Source organism: Tympanuchus pallidicinctus, unplaced genomic scaffold, assembly GCF_026119805.1.
Source record: "Tympanuchus pallidicinctus isolate F22 unplaced genomic scaffold, pur_lepc_1.0 scaffold19, whole genome shotgun sequence".
Taxonomy (NCBI): Eukaryota; Metazoa; Chordata; class Aves; order Galliformes; family Phasianidae; genus Tympanuchus; species Tympanuchus pallidicinctus.
Window position 1 is genome coordinate 15,942,630 of NW_026294710.1, and position 15,109 is coordinate 15,957,738.

General features: G+C 44.4%; 1 protein-coding gene across 1 annotated transcript in view; it reads left to right on the top strand.

The window, feature by feature from the left end:
* Window positions 1-15,109, top strand: part of EXOC4 (exocyst complex component 4) — a 399,307-nt gene that overhangs the window by 371,436 nt on the left and 12,762 nt on the right. The gene's annotated exons all lie outside the window — the stretch shown is intronic.

Genomic DNA, 15,109 nt, shown 5'->3' on the forward strand with positions numbered 1-15,109 from the left:
TGGGGCATCCACCACCTCTCTGGGCAGCCTGTGTCACTGCCTCACCTCCCTTATTGTAAAAAAACATCTTCCTCATATCCAATCTAAACTCCCCTGTTCTGATTTGAGACCGTTTCCCCTTGCCCTATCAGAACAGACCCTGCTGAAGAGGCTATCCTCTTCTATCCTCTTCAGATACTGAAAGACAATGGGCAGCTGGGTCCAAGAAATAGCCAAAAGAAGAGCCTAGAACTTGCAATTGATGGCTTGTAAGCTCAGATGACTAAAGTTTTGCATGACGCTCAGCTGTGACCCTCTGCCAACACTGGTGTCACCATTTGGCCATCACTCTTGGAGCCTGAATTACTGGAGAAGCATGACTCCCTTAGAGAAGGGAGAGGAGATATGACTGAGTGCCTCATTTACTTGGGCTCTCATATGGGGAATGATCTCATTATTGAAGTTGTCTTTTCATAATAACATTGACGTGGGGAAATTATGAATGCTGAGGCCTGGAGGAGAGAGAAGAGAGTGAGAGCAATAGATCCATTACTAATTCTCCAGGGAATAAAGTTTCCAAATTGAATCTTTCCTTTTTAATTTTTTTTTATTATTACTTTTTTTTCCCTGGTCTGTTGAAATGTTAAGTAAATTAGCCCAGTTTTTTGGCAGGCAGAACAGGACTTGATCATATGCTGACAGAAACTGGCACCCAACTAATGAAATGCTGACCAAGTGCTGTTGGAGGCTGGCTTGGTGCTGGCCATTTTCCTATGGCTCTTTGCAATCTGCATTGAACGACAGATCTGTGACTTATGTGCTGCATAATTTGACGTGGAGTTTGAAGGGAAGGGTGAGGAGGGAACACATTCCCCCCTTCTGGTCTTGCTAGATGGATGATCATGCAAGCAGTTTTCACAATAGGAAGCACTCATATAATGTATGGGCTACATGGCGCATAGATTTTCTCCTGCATCATTTGAGATACTGAGTACCATCACTGAGAGCTCACTGAGGTACTTGTTCTGTACAGCAGCATGAGTTCCCATGCAGATTTCTTCCCATAATACAAATTCAACAGCTTGTTCCTTGTTTTTTTTTGTGGAGTTTTGTGGGCTTTTTTTTTTTTTTAGCTTTCTTGACTGTATTGCTTCCCTCTTTCTTTTGGGGCAGACTTCTGTAATGTAGAGAATATGTTTTATTCTTTTGTTCTACAGATGGCTCCTGAATACTCATTATCTGGATTACCCTTTTACATATACAAGGCATCTTGTGCATCTAAACCCTGCCCTGCTCACCTGAATATACAATTACTCAAGCAAGTCCTCACATTACCCTAGGGAGTCCAGTTACTGAGGTCTATTCCAACTGTAAAATAAACATAACCATTCACACCCCAAAAGCATAAAAAAGCATCAATGTGGGATAAAAGTGATTTGTGCTTCTGTGATCTCTCTCATATAGCAATCTGTGAATGCTCTGCGCAGTGGCCGACTACCAGTTTTGCATTTTTAAAGGTGGGAAGTTGAGAGCAAGTGGTTATTTCACATGTAGGATCAGTGGCAGAGTTGCAGAGGAAATAGGATGAGAGGGAATGGCCTCAAGTTGCACCAAGGGATGTTCAGTTGGATATTAGGAGATACTTCTTCTCTGAAAGAGTGGTGATGCATTGGAACAGGCTGACCAAGGAGTCACCAGCCCTGGAGGTGTTCAAGAAATGTGGAGATGTGGCACTGAGGGACATGGTTAGTGGGCATGGTGGAGATGGTTGGTGGTAGGACTGGATCATCTTAGTGGTCTTTTCCAACCTTTATGACTTTACAATTCTTCAAGACTATTTATGTGCTCCGCAGAGCACTGGTATTCCTCTTTCGTCTCTGTCCCAGTAGATGATGTCCCTTCATTCGTAGGCAGTAGAAACCCCGATCAGGGAAGGTGGACGGGGAAGATCTTCCTCTTCTGAAGCCAAGGTCACGTAGAGGGTTCACAGCAAAATCCTACCCATGTAACACAGATAGTTCTGGTGAGACTCTTGCAGGTTAAACCATGTTCTTCAAAAGATTTGCAACCTGCAGGTGACAACAGGCTCTGGCAACATGTGCTGCTTTGGGAACAATGCCATGGAATAGGAAGAATCTGTTTCAGATGGGTTTTGCTTTGCGATTCTCCATTCAAGGTAGAGTGGAGAGGGAAACTCTCTGCAGAGCATCACAAAGCAGAGCTGGAGCACATTTCCAATGGAAAGAAATTGCCGAGCTCTGTGAGCTGTAGGAAAGAGTATCTCCACCACAAGAAGAAAGGGTAAAATAGGCTGGTTCTGTCTGCTAAGGTGTCACAAAAGGACGTGTATCAGTCTCTAAGTTTCCTGCAAATATGAATAAGGTTTTCTCTTATGTGTGTTCCGTATCTAGGCCAGCAGAAATGCAGACAATCATTAGGACATCCACCACTACATTAAGGAAAAAGTAGTATTTTCTTTCTGTATATAGCATCTGATCACATGCTGCGAAGTCTAGAATAGAGCATGGATTCTGAATACCTCCACATTCTGTAAGATTCAGACCCAGATTTAGATTTCTGTCATTACAGGGATAGAACTCACTTGCAAATATAGACTCCAGTTCAGATCTTTTCTTCTCTATCTCCTTTACCTCCTCTCTATCCACCTGAAATGTAATTACATGTTTATGCAGAGATTTCATCAGAGACATTCAAAAAAGGCTTAGGCTTCTGTTGAGACTTATCCTTACAGAAAATATCATTCAGTTCTTAGATGTTCATTTTCCATTGGGGAAAAAAAAAAAAACCACCATTTTTCAGGCACACAGCAATGATAACATTGCCCTTTTCCCAAAAGTTAATGGAGTTGATTCTGAGGGAAGGGAGGGGACTGGTGGTGAAATGTGGCTATTTCATACAAAGCAGTATATTTCTAACCTCTGAGATGATGGGTTTTGAGTGATGCTACTCTTCATTATTGGGTCTGAAAGCATCCTTCATCCTTTCACAGCGAAGCAGAGCTGTCTGTACACCTAAGGGCTGTTTCCCTGCTGCTACCATTCAAGCTAGCAGTTGCAGTGACCATCCATCCCAAAGGACCACTAACATCTTTTCCTGCTGCTGAAGATGTTAACAGGGTCATTGGTTCTGGCCACAGCTTTCTAATAATGTGACACCCACCTTGTCCCTGCTGGTGGATCCTGGCCACGCTGGAGAAATCCACAGTGCAAAGGCACAGGGAGAAGGCATCAGCATGTCAGGCAGTTGTCTTCAGATCGGACGTGAATAAAGCTTTGAAATGCAGTTCAGACACCTGTGATCAAATGTGTCCGTATACAAACTCCGCTTGAATTTTTGCTCTTCACAAAAGAGAAGTGACCTTTGCTTCCTCTCCCCAGCAAAATACAGTTGCAACTGCTGCTCTGACCCCGTTCCTTCATGCCCACATTCCCCCAGTGACACCTGTGATGCTATGGTGTAAATGCTTGGATATTAACATCCTTGGGGCAAACACCTTCCCTGCACCCATACAGCCACTGACAGCATCAGGGGAGAGCTGCACCAATTCTTGCACTGATTTCAAAGTAAATGAGGACTGGGAATCAGCAAATCCATCTGAGCTCTGCTCTGGCACCTAGAAAACCCTTAATTTTTGCTTGTAAGTTTGCATGAATCACAGCAGCAGAGTGGGTATAGACCCTCAGGATTTTGTTCTATCTCAGCTGGTAGCAAAAGGCAGAGAATGACCGTGTGCTAAAATTCCCAGTGCAAACAGGCACACTGCTTTCAACACAAACATCCACGGAGGTGGCTGTCCCATCCAGTCCTTTGAGGAGCAGGATTTTGGAGGAGGCTTTATTACAGAGTGTTTTGGGTTCCTTTCCTGCAACAACCAGCAGCAAAGGATTTGTTTAATGTGGAGAGTTAGGAGAGATTTATGCCTCCTGCGCGATGCTGTCCCATGCAAGTTGAATAAGCAATAACATGCTGCCATCTACTGGGTGCTGCACAAGGTAAGGAAAGCCAATGTGCCTTGGAGATCCCAGTGCTCTAAGTCCTTCCTGCAGTACTGCAGTACTCCTCCACTACCTCTCTTCACTTGTGGTTCAGTACTGGACAGCATTCAAAACAGCAAATGTGGGCCATTTAATATTATTTTGTTTGAATAAAACTCACATTGGTTGATTACAAAACTTGGGTGACAACCACTGTAATATTAATCGCTGAGAAAGGGATGAGACTTGGTACCAGGCACAGGGCTGTGGCCAAAATAGCTGAAGTCTACCTGCGGACAAGGAGCAGCCATTGCCTAAAATCTTGGGTCCCTGTTGACCTAAGTCATCACCTCTTCTTCATGTCAGAGAAAGGAATTTTGGTTCCAAAGTACAGCAGAACCACTTCCGTCATGAAAGAGCCATGAGATTCTCCCAAACTGATGGATTTTAAGATTTGGGGTGGAATTTCAACACACGTGAAATGTTCTTTCCCTGCGCGGCAGTGACAGCAGATGTCTGGAAAGCGTGTGTGGCTCCCAGTACTGGATAAGTGCACACATACCTATCCTATGGTGTCTCATTAGGGCTGTACAGCTGTATGGGTTGAACCCCTTTGTTTTTTTTTTTAAATCATGGGATATTCTGGCACGTAGGAGTAGACAGGCTGGTCTCTGATCCATCCCTCTTGATTCAGTGTCAGAGAGAAAAACATTTGTTCATAAAAGCTATATATGTGTTAGTCTGGAAGAATTCTTCTCTCCTCACTTTGTAGCCCAGTGTGGTCAGTGCTGTGGAAGGTAAAGCTCACCAACCAAAGTTTGTAGTGTGGATCCTAAGACCCCATCCATATGGAGGAGCCAGAAGCAGAACAGGCTCTGGAAGAAAAGCTTTTCTTCACTGACAGCGTGGGAAAGATGTGTTATCTCCATCTCAGTGCTGGACTCATGTTTTGTATCTGTGGAGCATGCCCTCATTTTGGTTTTGCTGTTTTTAATTAACAAAGCTGCTTTAGTTTTCAATTAAGGACTTGCTTACAACAAAATCTGTATTTTCTTTTCCTTTCTTTTCTCCCTTGTTTTCTCCCCCCTGTAGTTTCCACTGAGCTTTGATCTCAGTGCAGGTTTAATTAGCTGTAATTAGTGGTTTCACTGCATTAACCAAAAATCCCAACTATAAAGGATTAAAAACATCCCTCAGCTTGATGACTCCCTGTCCTTTCTCCCATTCTTCCCCTGTTTTGGGAGATCAGAGACTGCTTCCCCATATGGTGCTTCACCAGATGGGTGCTGCTGGGTGATGCCCCATGCATCCCAATCAGCCACCCCACTACATGTGCATGAAAACTATGCTGGAACAAATCACCCATCCACAGAGTTTAATTTCCAGTTAAATCTGCAGCTGCTATGAGTTTTAGCAAGGCATCAATTTATGCCTTCATGACATTTTATAGAGATACTTCTTGGAGTTTCTGACTCTGCAATACAATAGATTTGCAATAAGGTGCCAGTTATAGACTGGAAGAAGACTGGGGATCACAGATGGATCCCTGTTCATTGTGAATCAAGTATTTCTACGTGGCACAACTGTGTCAAAATCAGGTGTTTCAATCTTGTGCATGTACCCCATCTCCTTGTAGGGCCAGGAACCGAAAGACTCTTTATCCTTTCCTCAGATGAAGAGTGTGAAGTTCAGGTTTAAGCTTTACATCCATCAGTGTTTAAGAAAAGAGTTTGGACAGTTTTTTCTTTTGAACACTGGGTCACTGAGATGTACAGGAAAGGCAGCGCATCTTGAAGTCTTTCAGTAGTTTTCAGGTCATCTCACCACAGCACTGGGAACTCATACTCTGAATCCCTCAGCCTTGCAGGGCTCAGAAGCCATCTTTCTGTGTCCAGGTTCATCACTTTGGGAAAGGAAGCCTTGCCAAAGCCAGGAAATGCACTTCTTTTATGGATTCACAGCCATCATCTCCAGGTATTACCTCAAAAGCAGACCTGTGCTCAGGGAAGTGGTGAGGTCACCATCACTGGAGGCATTCAAGAAATGTGGAGATGTGACACTGAGGGACGTGGTTTAGTGGTCATGGTGGGGATGGGTTGACAGTTGGACTGAATGAGGTCTTTTCCAACCTTAATGATCCTATGATCTTCCTCATAGCATCCTGATGGACACCAGATGAGAATGGATCCAAACACCTCTGGTTTGTCCAAAGTACTCCTCCCCCAGAACAGCATTTGGTACTTTCTCTTGTCTCAAAAACTACCTCTGAGATACCTTCAATTTTATTACCTCTGCAAAACACGTATTGTTTTGCAGAGGTAATAAAAGAGATTGTGGATGGTGATTGCGTATTGCTCCATGATGCCATCTTCCTCTTCCCATTCTTTTGGTTATGTCAGCATAGCAAGCACTGGTGCAACACAGTAAATTAGAGAGGGGAAATGATCCAGCTTGGGGGGAGAAGGGATATGGTTTGCTTTTTACATTATTTTTTCCTCATTTTTGGCAAGATCAGCTCCCTGGTCTGGTTCACAGCAGGCCTTGCAAACAGCTGTGCTAGCACAATCAAGGAGAGGGAGCAAACAAAGAAATGAGATGTAATGCTCTGAAATGATAATGTTCCTGAAAATTGAACTTTGCCTTAAATTAAGATATCAGGTGTGAATAAGAGAATTGCTGTAAGTAGCACCAGAGATGCAGCAGGAGGAACAAACACATCCTTGTGCAGAAGGCATTATTACTCTTCCCTCCCCATGTTTGGCCTCACTCCAGCCTGAGGATGGACAACTTTCATTCTCAAGTTTGCTGAGTAGCAGATTTCTTATTCACTGTGTGTATATGGGAAATGCCTTGCCTGCTGCTCTTTCTTCCCATTAGAAAAAAAGTCCAAGATGGTGATTTGCCAGCTGTTCAGAAACAAAGGACCTGACTCTTGGGGGATGACATTTCTCCTGTTTGTCCTTAAGTAATTTTTGCATAATGAGAGCACTTGAGCACATGGAGATGGAAAGAAAGTGGCTGGAACCACCGGGTAATGGCAGCACGTCCCTCCCCTACCTTTGGTGCATGCATGGATTATGAATTCCTCAAGGAAGGGATTCTGCTAGCTTTGTAATTAAAACACTCACCAGGCATTTTGCAGAAAAAGAGGCCCTAGAAACCCAAAGAACACACACTCATGTCCAGCAAGGCATCCAAGCCTAAACTTTCAGATACAGACATTGACCCACTGAGCTTATAAATACTTGCTCTCTAGCTCCACAGTCATGTCTCCATCAGAGCTGGTTACCCTCAGTCCTTTACAGTGAGCGGTGAGAAGTGAGCACCTTTAGGTTGTGATTCTCTAAACTTCTTTAAACCAATTGAAACGAGATGCAGGGCCACCTCAGCAGCTGCCCAGGCCGGGAAGTGACTTTGCAGATGTGCACATCAATCTGTAAGCACCCTTGGGAGGATTTACACCAGGTAGCAGTCCCTTATTAAAAGGATTAGGGGGCCTGAAATTGTTTGGCACTTCCTACATCCCCAGTGTCCAAACGTCGTGATGTGCAAAATCACATCACATCCTCTCTTTGCTGGTATTGCTCCCTATAGCAGGAGCATCTTAAAATACCCATTGCGTGCTGGAAGGCAGCTGTCCTGCCCAGGCTTTCCGCTGTTGACTCAACATTGAATTTTGATCAGCCATTTCGCTTTTTCCCGGAGGTGCTTTTAATCTTCGCACTGTAACCTTTAAAGATAGAGGTTTTAGCGGCCTCCGTAATGATTTTCATGTGGTTGTTTGAGTTGCTCCAAGTAAAGAGATTAATTCAATTTTCCTACACTGGAAATGGAGTGAAAAAACAGAGAGACTTCATTGACTTTCTCCGCTTGGTTCTTGGTGTGTTAGTGAAACAATCAATGGAGGTGAACTTCTCAGCCATCCAAAGCCTGCATTCACATTTCCAGGGACACAAGCTCAGGAAGATGCAAATAAACATTTTTAAGAAGTGTTTTTGGCTCTTAGGCTTGGCCACGGCGCGTTCCCATTCTGCATTAACAGCATCAGGATATATTCTCCTGAAATGAATTACAAATTCCTCATTTATCCCTGAGGTGACAGTCTTTTGCTGATATGTGGTTTCTTGAGACTAATAAGTTTTGAATGTCGCTGGGAAAAAAAAAAAAAAAATCAAAGTAATTACTTTATGTTCCCAAGCTCCTTATTTGTGTAGGTGCCTGTGTGTTTATCTCTTTCTGTCATGCTGCATTGCTAATGGTAATTAAAGGGAAAGGATTTTTCTTTGTAGAAGTTTTTCTTGTTACTTTTTACCTTTAGTGACGTTGGTCTCCCTGGAAATACTGACCAGTTACGTGTAGAACTGCAGCCACTTAGTGTAAGTTCAGGACATTTTGACTGTCCAACTGGAACTGGGTCATTTTGTTTACCCAGGCCTGCAGTACAAAGCCTTTGGCACAATTTCCCACAGTATTCTCTTGGAGAAGCTGCAGTTCATTCCTTGGACATGTGCACCCTTTGCTGGGTAAATAACTGGCTGCATGGCCAGGCCCAGAGAGTGGTGGTGAATGGAGTTAAGTCCAGCTGGTCAGGAGTGCTGTTCCTTAGGGGTTGGTATTGGGTCCCATCCTGTTTAATATCTCTATTGATGACATGAATGAGGAAATGGAGTGTACCCTCAGTAAGTTTGCAAATGGCACCAAGCTGGGGAAAGTGTAGATCTGTCTAAGGGTAGGAAAGCTCTGCAGAAGGGATCTGAACAGGCTGGTTCAATGGGCTGGGATCAGTGGCCTGAAATTCAGCGAGGCCAACTTCTGGGCCCTGTACTTTGATCACAACAACCCTAGGCAAGGCTACAAGCTTGAGACAGACTGGCTGGAAGACTGCACAGAGAAAAAGGATCAGTGGCTGTTGGTCGATGCTCAGCTGAACATGAGCCAGCAGTGTGCCCAGTGGCCAAGAAGGCCAGTGGCATCCTGGCTTGTATCAGAAAGATTGCATCCAGCAGAACAGGAGGTGATCATTTGTCTGTACTCAGCACTGGTGAGGCTGCACCTCAAGTACTTCTTCAGTTTAGGGCTCTTCTCTACAAGAAAGACATCGAGCCCCTGGAACATGTCAAGAGAAGGACAGCAAAGCTGTGAGCTATCTGGAGCACAGTCCTATGAGAAGCAGCTGAGGGAACTGAGATTGCTCAGTCTGGAGAAGAGGAGGATGAGGGGAGACGTTATTGCCCTCTGAGGTTATGGTGAGGTGGGGGTCAGCTTCTTCCAGGTAACATTGACAGGACAAGAGGTTATGGCCTTAAGTTGCGTCAGGGGAGATTCAGGTTGGATTTTAGGAAAAAATTCCATGAAAGAATGGTCGGGCATTGGAACAGGCTGCCCAGGGAAGTGTCCAAGTCACCATCCCTGGAGGTGTTCAAGAACTGTGGAGATGTGGTACGTTATGGATGTGCTTTAGTGAGCAATATTGTTGGTAGGTGAACAGTCAGACTAGATGATCTTAGAAGGGTGCCAAAATAGAAAGCGATGCCATCATAAAATGGCTTAGGTTGAAAGGGACCTTAAAGATCATCAAGTTCCAACCCCCCTTGCCACAAGTTGGTTGCCCCACACCAGATTTGGTTGCCCAGTGCCCCATCCAGCCTGATCTTGAGCATCTGCAAGGATGATGAGGCATCCACAACTTCTCTTCCAGCCCTTGTTGAGGACCGCAGCATTTCTCCATTCCTGCATGGCTGTGGCACATCCCTATACTGCCTGGCAATGCCTGTTGTCCTGACTCACACGTTGGTGGCAGATGGCTGTCATTCAGCTGGTGCGGCTCTCACCGATGTGCGTGCTGCATGGAGTGGCACAGCTCCCCTGCAGAGCAAACACATGCTGGTTTTTAATTCAAGACACGAGCAGAATGGCTGAAAAGGAGGAGTGGGCTTGTAAAGCTGAGCTTGTTTAGCTTGGAGAAGAGAAGGCTCCGGGGAGGCCTCATTCCAGGACTTGAAGGTAGCGAATAAACAGGAGGGGGAACGGCTGTTTACTAGGGGGATAGCGATAGGACAAGGGGGAATGGTTTTAAACTGAGACAGGGAAGGTTTAGGTTAGATATTAGGGGGAAGCTTTTCACATAGACGATGGTGACAAACTGGAACATGCTGCCCAAGGAGGTTGTGGATGCCCCATCCCTGGAGGCATTCAAGGCCAGGCTGGATGTGGCTCTGGGCAGCCTGGTCTGGTGGTTGACGACTCTTGCACATAGCAGAGGGATTGAAACTGGATGATCATTGTGATCCTTTTCAACCCTGGCCATTCTATGATTCAGTGATGATACTATTCTGTGACACTGTTCAAAAGAGGTCAAAATTTGTCTCCAGGCTGCAGATCTTCTGCAGATCAGAAACCTTCAGAGTCATCCCATGAGAACACACATCCCATGGGATGTTATACGTGAATGCGAACCCCATGTCTGAGCCCTCACAAATACTGCTCCAAAAACAGCTTTTAGAAACTGCCTTCTGCTTCCATGTTTAAAGGCAGGTTCTGTAGGTGTGCAGTTGTGCTGCAGGTGTCATTACTCTCTGGGGGACTTTCCACGTAAATGCACAGCAAACAGCTATTAGAGAAAGGAGAAATATCATAAGAAAAGAAGTTTGTGTGGGCCTCCCCCCCAAAAAGGCAAGGCAAGGGAAGACCATCAGTATGGAAAGAACAGTCTTCCCAGACATTTGTCTGCAGCTGATATAAAGGTAAATATTGAATTGTCAGCTTGAAATGCATCTCTATTGCCTACCTCCAGCCTGCAAATGGAAGCAATTAGAAAAATGTCCTGCTTTTTTCACAGTAGGCTGCTTCTTTCTAACACAAGCCCCACAGATAGAAAGACACACGCAAGTCTTTAAGTAGCAGATTGGTTTACCCTGTCAGTCAGATCTCATTAGAAACTGTAATGCTTCACACTTGTTAATCTGCTCAGAAGCCACAGATATTGGTGCAGTGTGATACCTTTTTTAAGAATTGCCACTCATCACTTTTCCATGCACTGAAGTCATATCTTTTTCAGGGGTCTCTTTCTTAGATTGAGCCAGGGAGCAGAGTGTACGTGCTGGCACCCAGGAATCAGAAATGCTTCACCTGGAAGGTGTACCAGTTGGCAGGGCATGGCTGATAGGGGAAGAAAATGGTGCAGAAATGGCCAGTTTGGAAAGGGTGGTTTTCAGAGTCACATGAGTGAGAGCAAAAGAGCAGGGGGCGGCAGCGGCACAGGGCCAATTCCTGTCAGAGGGAAAATGAGCAAAGTGCCTCGTTGAGTCATGCCATACTGATGGGGTTAGGGAGGAGCAAGACATCTGAATGGAAGGGTGCAGTATAGAAGTCACACTGCAGAGCCAGACAAGTTTCCGTCTCCTTTAAGTTATGTATAGGAATCTCTCCATGACCAGGAAGTCCAAGAAATGTAGCTCATGCCTATAGAAGTAAGAGCATTTCTCCAAGTGTCTTGGAGGCATCTCTCTGACTCAGCAAGTACTCAGTGACGGGGAAAGTGGTCCAGGGAATCATCACTGTTACATATCCAGGTTGGATATTAGGGAAATATTTCTCCTCAGGAAGAGTGGAGAGGCATTGGAACAGGCTGCCCAGGGAGGTGGTGGAGTCATCATCCTTGGAAGTGTTCAAGAAAGGGGGAGATGTGGCACAGAGGGACGTGGTTAGTGGGCATTGCAGGGATGGATCAATTGTTGGACTGATCTCAGAGGTCTTTTCCAACATTAATGATTCTGTGATTCTCTGATCACTGTCTGACCTGCTCATCTCTGGGCAGGTGCTATTGGCCACAGATTTGGGACACCAGAAGATGGACTTTTAGTAGACCTTGCATTACATGGCGGCTCCCTGGGTGCTTGTCTTATCCTGCAGGGATGAGCAGACCCTAGGATCCCTGTGACCAACAACACTGTGCCAACATGTTCCAATATCCAACTGAGACCATTCTATGATTCTATGAGAAATGAAATAATTCTATGAAATACGCTTGTACAAGTACATGTGCTCACCTTGTCATGTGCTCTAGGCATAGCAGTCACACTCAATTGCTTTAGGACTGAACACATAGAACCACAGAATCATAAAGGTTGGAAAAGACCTCTAAGATCAGCAAGTCCAACCATCCACCTACCACCAATATTGCCCCCTAACCAAGTTCCCAGTACCACATCTATACATTTCTTGAACCTCTCCAGGGACAGTGATTTCACCACCTCCCTGGGCAGCCTGTTCCAGTTCCTGACCACTCTTTTGGAAAAGTTTTCCCTAATACCCAGCCTGAAACTCAAGGACCTTAGGTTGTCTATGCTCCTTGTGTTGCCATCCACAGAATGAGGATCATTTAGGCCCAGGGATCTGCAGACCATTCTGGGTGATGTTTCTGATGTAACCATTAGGGTGTGCAACACTCTCAGTATCACTGGGATTTCTTTTCCTGTGTCACATTCCAAACCTGAGTTGGCCAGTGAAATTTCAAAGGCTGTTGTTCCACATTTGATATGCTGAGAGCTGGGGCTTATGCAAACATCTTTAATTACATTGGGAACTTTCCTTTCTCAGCAATACTAAAGCACTGACAATTAGGGTGGTAATTTGTCTTCCTGCTAGGGAATATTCTCACTTCCAGTTGCTTTCCTATGGGTTCTCCAGAGCCTTTCTCTAGAGCAAGGGACCACTGATCAGTATACAAAGAATCCACAGCCTCACACAGAGACCACCAATGAGGCCATCTCCTGGCTTTGGGTTCTAATCATGTTCTTGATTAGAGAACAGGCTTGAAGTTGCCTCATATGAGGACAAGTTGCCTTGCTGCAGCTTTGGATCATGGAAGATCAGCTCCAGGTCATCACTGAACTCTTCAAGTTCATACAGTAGCATCCTGTTTTTCGTATTCTGCCACCTTAGTGGCTTTCATCAAGAGCTTTCCCAGATAAGCTGTGTTCCATGTGAGCTGGATTTTGGTTTGAATGTCCTAACCACCCTCTGGCTTCCAACCTACGAGACGAAAATGCTGACTGCAAGGGGAAGCTGTGATTTTTACAGCTAAATCAGGAAAGAACTGAGTAAACTAAGAGAACGGTTCTTCAGCTGCAAAAGGTGACTGACTCCAGGGCACGGAATCCCACAGGGGAATGCAGATCAGGCAGTTCTTGTATGCCCAAGGAAGATCCTGTGGTGAGGCTGACATTAAAAATTCTGACTCAGATGCAGGAAACACAGAGTTAAGGAGGTGAATTATTGATTGAGTGCAACTATTACCATATCTGACAGATGGAGACTGTCTGGGAACGTTTTACAGAGTGGCATCTGCACTGTGCCTGATTGGCATCCCTGAACTTTCACACATCAGATGCAGAGTATCAACACACAAACTCTGATGCAGCAATTAAATCTGTCCTGTAATGAACCTGTGCTTGATAACCAAGAGAAATCCATGCACTCACTTGAAGACTGAAAGTCTTAATTCTTGTATTTTAGCAAGATATTAAAATAATTACATCCAGACCACTGTGCTTGAATGTATACTTATGATGCCAGCATACATGAATATGTATCACCTTCAGGAAATGATCTGCAGTGTGTCATCTCTTACTTGGATTTCATTGAAGGCTGTAAATCTTGCCTTGTATTTTACAATTTGTATTCCAGATTTGAGATCAAATAGTACATACAGGATATAAAATTCAGATGGCATGTCATGTCAGGGACTGTTAGAGTCATTATGGTTGAAAAAGATCTTTAAAATCACTTAATCCAACCGTTCACCACCCACCAATATTGCCCACTAAGTGTCATATAAGTGCATTGACTTCTAAAGATGAAGTGAGTCCCTACAGTGCGTACAGAAGTCATAATTAGAGATGGATTCCACACTGTGTTGTTTTGTGTGCAAAAACGGAGAGAAAAAGAAAAGAGGTGCAAATAATAGCAAGTTCCACGCTTTCATGAGGAACAGCTTGTATTATGAAGAAGCAATATGTAAAATGCATCATTTTATAATAAGATTCAGTGTCTTCGTGTTCTCAGTTGTTTTCTTAAGCCCAACACAACTTGGTAAATGATTGTGTTTTTTTGCAATCTGTTAACTGCTTGGCACGCTGCATGAGATTTGTTCTGCCTTCACTTGTAGCATGCAAATGGGCAGATTCTCAGAATCACCAGGAAAATGTGCTTTTTTGTCTCTGGAGGACATTCCAAGTTTGAGACTCGTGGTGAAGCTGGCCCTGCTGGGAGGTTATCAGCATGGAGATGGCTTTTACTGGGTTGTACCAGGTTGGATAGTCAGAAAAAATGGACTGTTGGGAAGAGTGGTACAAGAGGCTGCCCTGTGAAATGGTGGAATCATCATCTTTGGAGGTGTTCAAGAAACATGGAGATGTGGCACTGAGGGACATGGTTAGTGGGCATGGTGGAAGGGGTTGATGGTTGGATTGGATGGTCTTAGAGGGCTTTTCCAACTTTAATGATTCTGTTATCCCATGATATCCAGGCTGTTGCAAGCACAAAGGGCTTCAGCCTGACCCCTTAGTGTCAGCAGACCATAGTTTTCTCAACCACAAAGCATAAAAGCATCTCTTTCATAAAACAGAGATGTGCTGTAAATAGTATTTAAGTGCTTTGAGATACACAAATTGAACTGAAGGAGAAAGTTAATGAATTAATACAAAAAATTACAGGTCCAGTAACACAGCAGAGTTCTTTCAATAGTGTCAGGATTTTGTACAATGAGAAGATGCATTTCAGGAATGAGATAAAATTAATGATTCAGGTGATTTCTCTAGTTTTAATGGCCTTGAGCTACTCCATCAGTTTAGAAACAGTGCTGGGATTCTCTCCTCACTCTATAGGGACCAGCTGTTTCCATGGAGCCATCATCCTTTTGCAGTGAGTTCATAACATTTGCAGCTTGTACCTAAAGAATAGTAAGCAAAGACAAGCAGATCTGGTTTGTTTGTTGTTTTCCCATACACTGGAGAATGGAGATAGAAACCACAGCCATGGCTATGGGTTTTACCTTGCACTGGCATTGCCTTGATGATTGGCTTCGTCATACATGCTAAGAGGCTTGTGCTGCCTAGCAAAAAATGTCCTGGCAT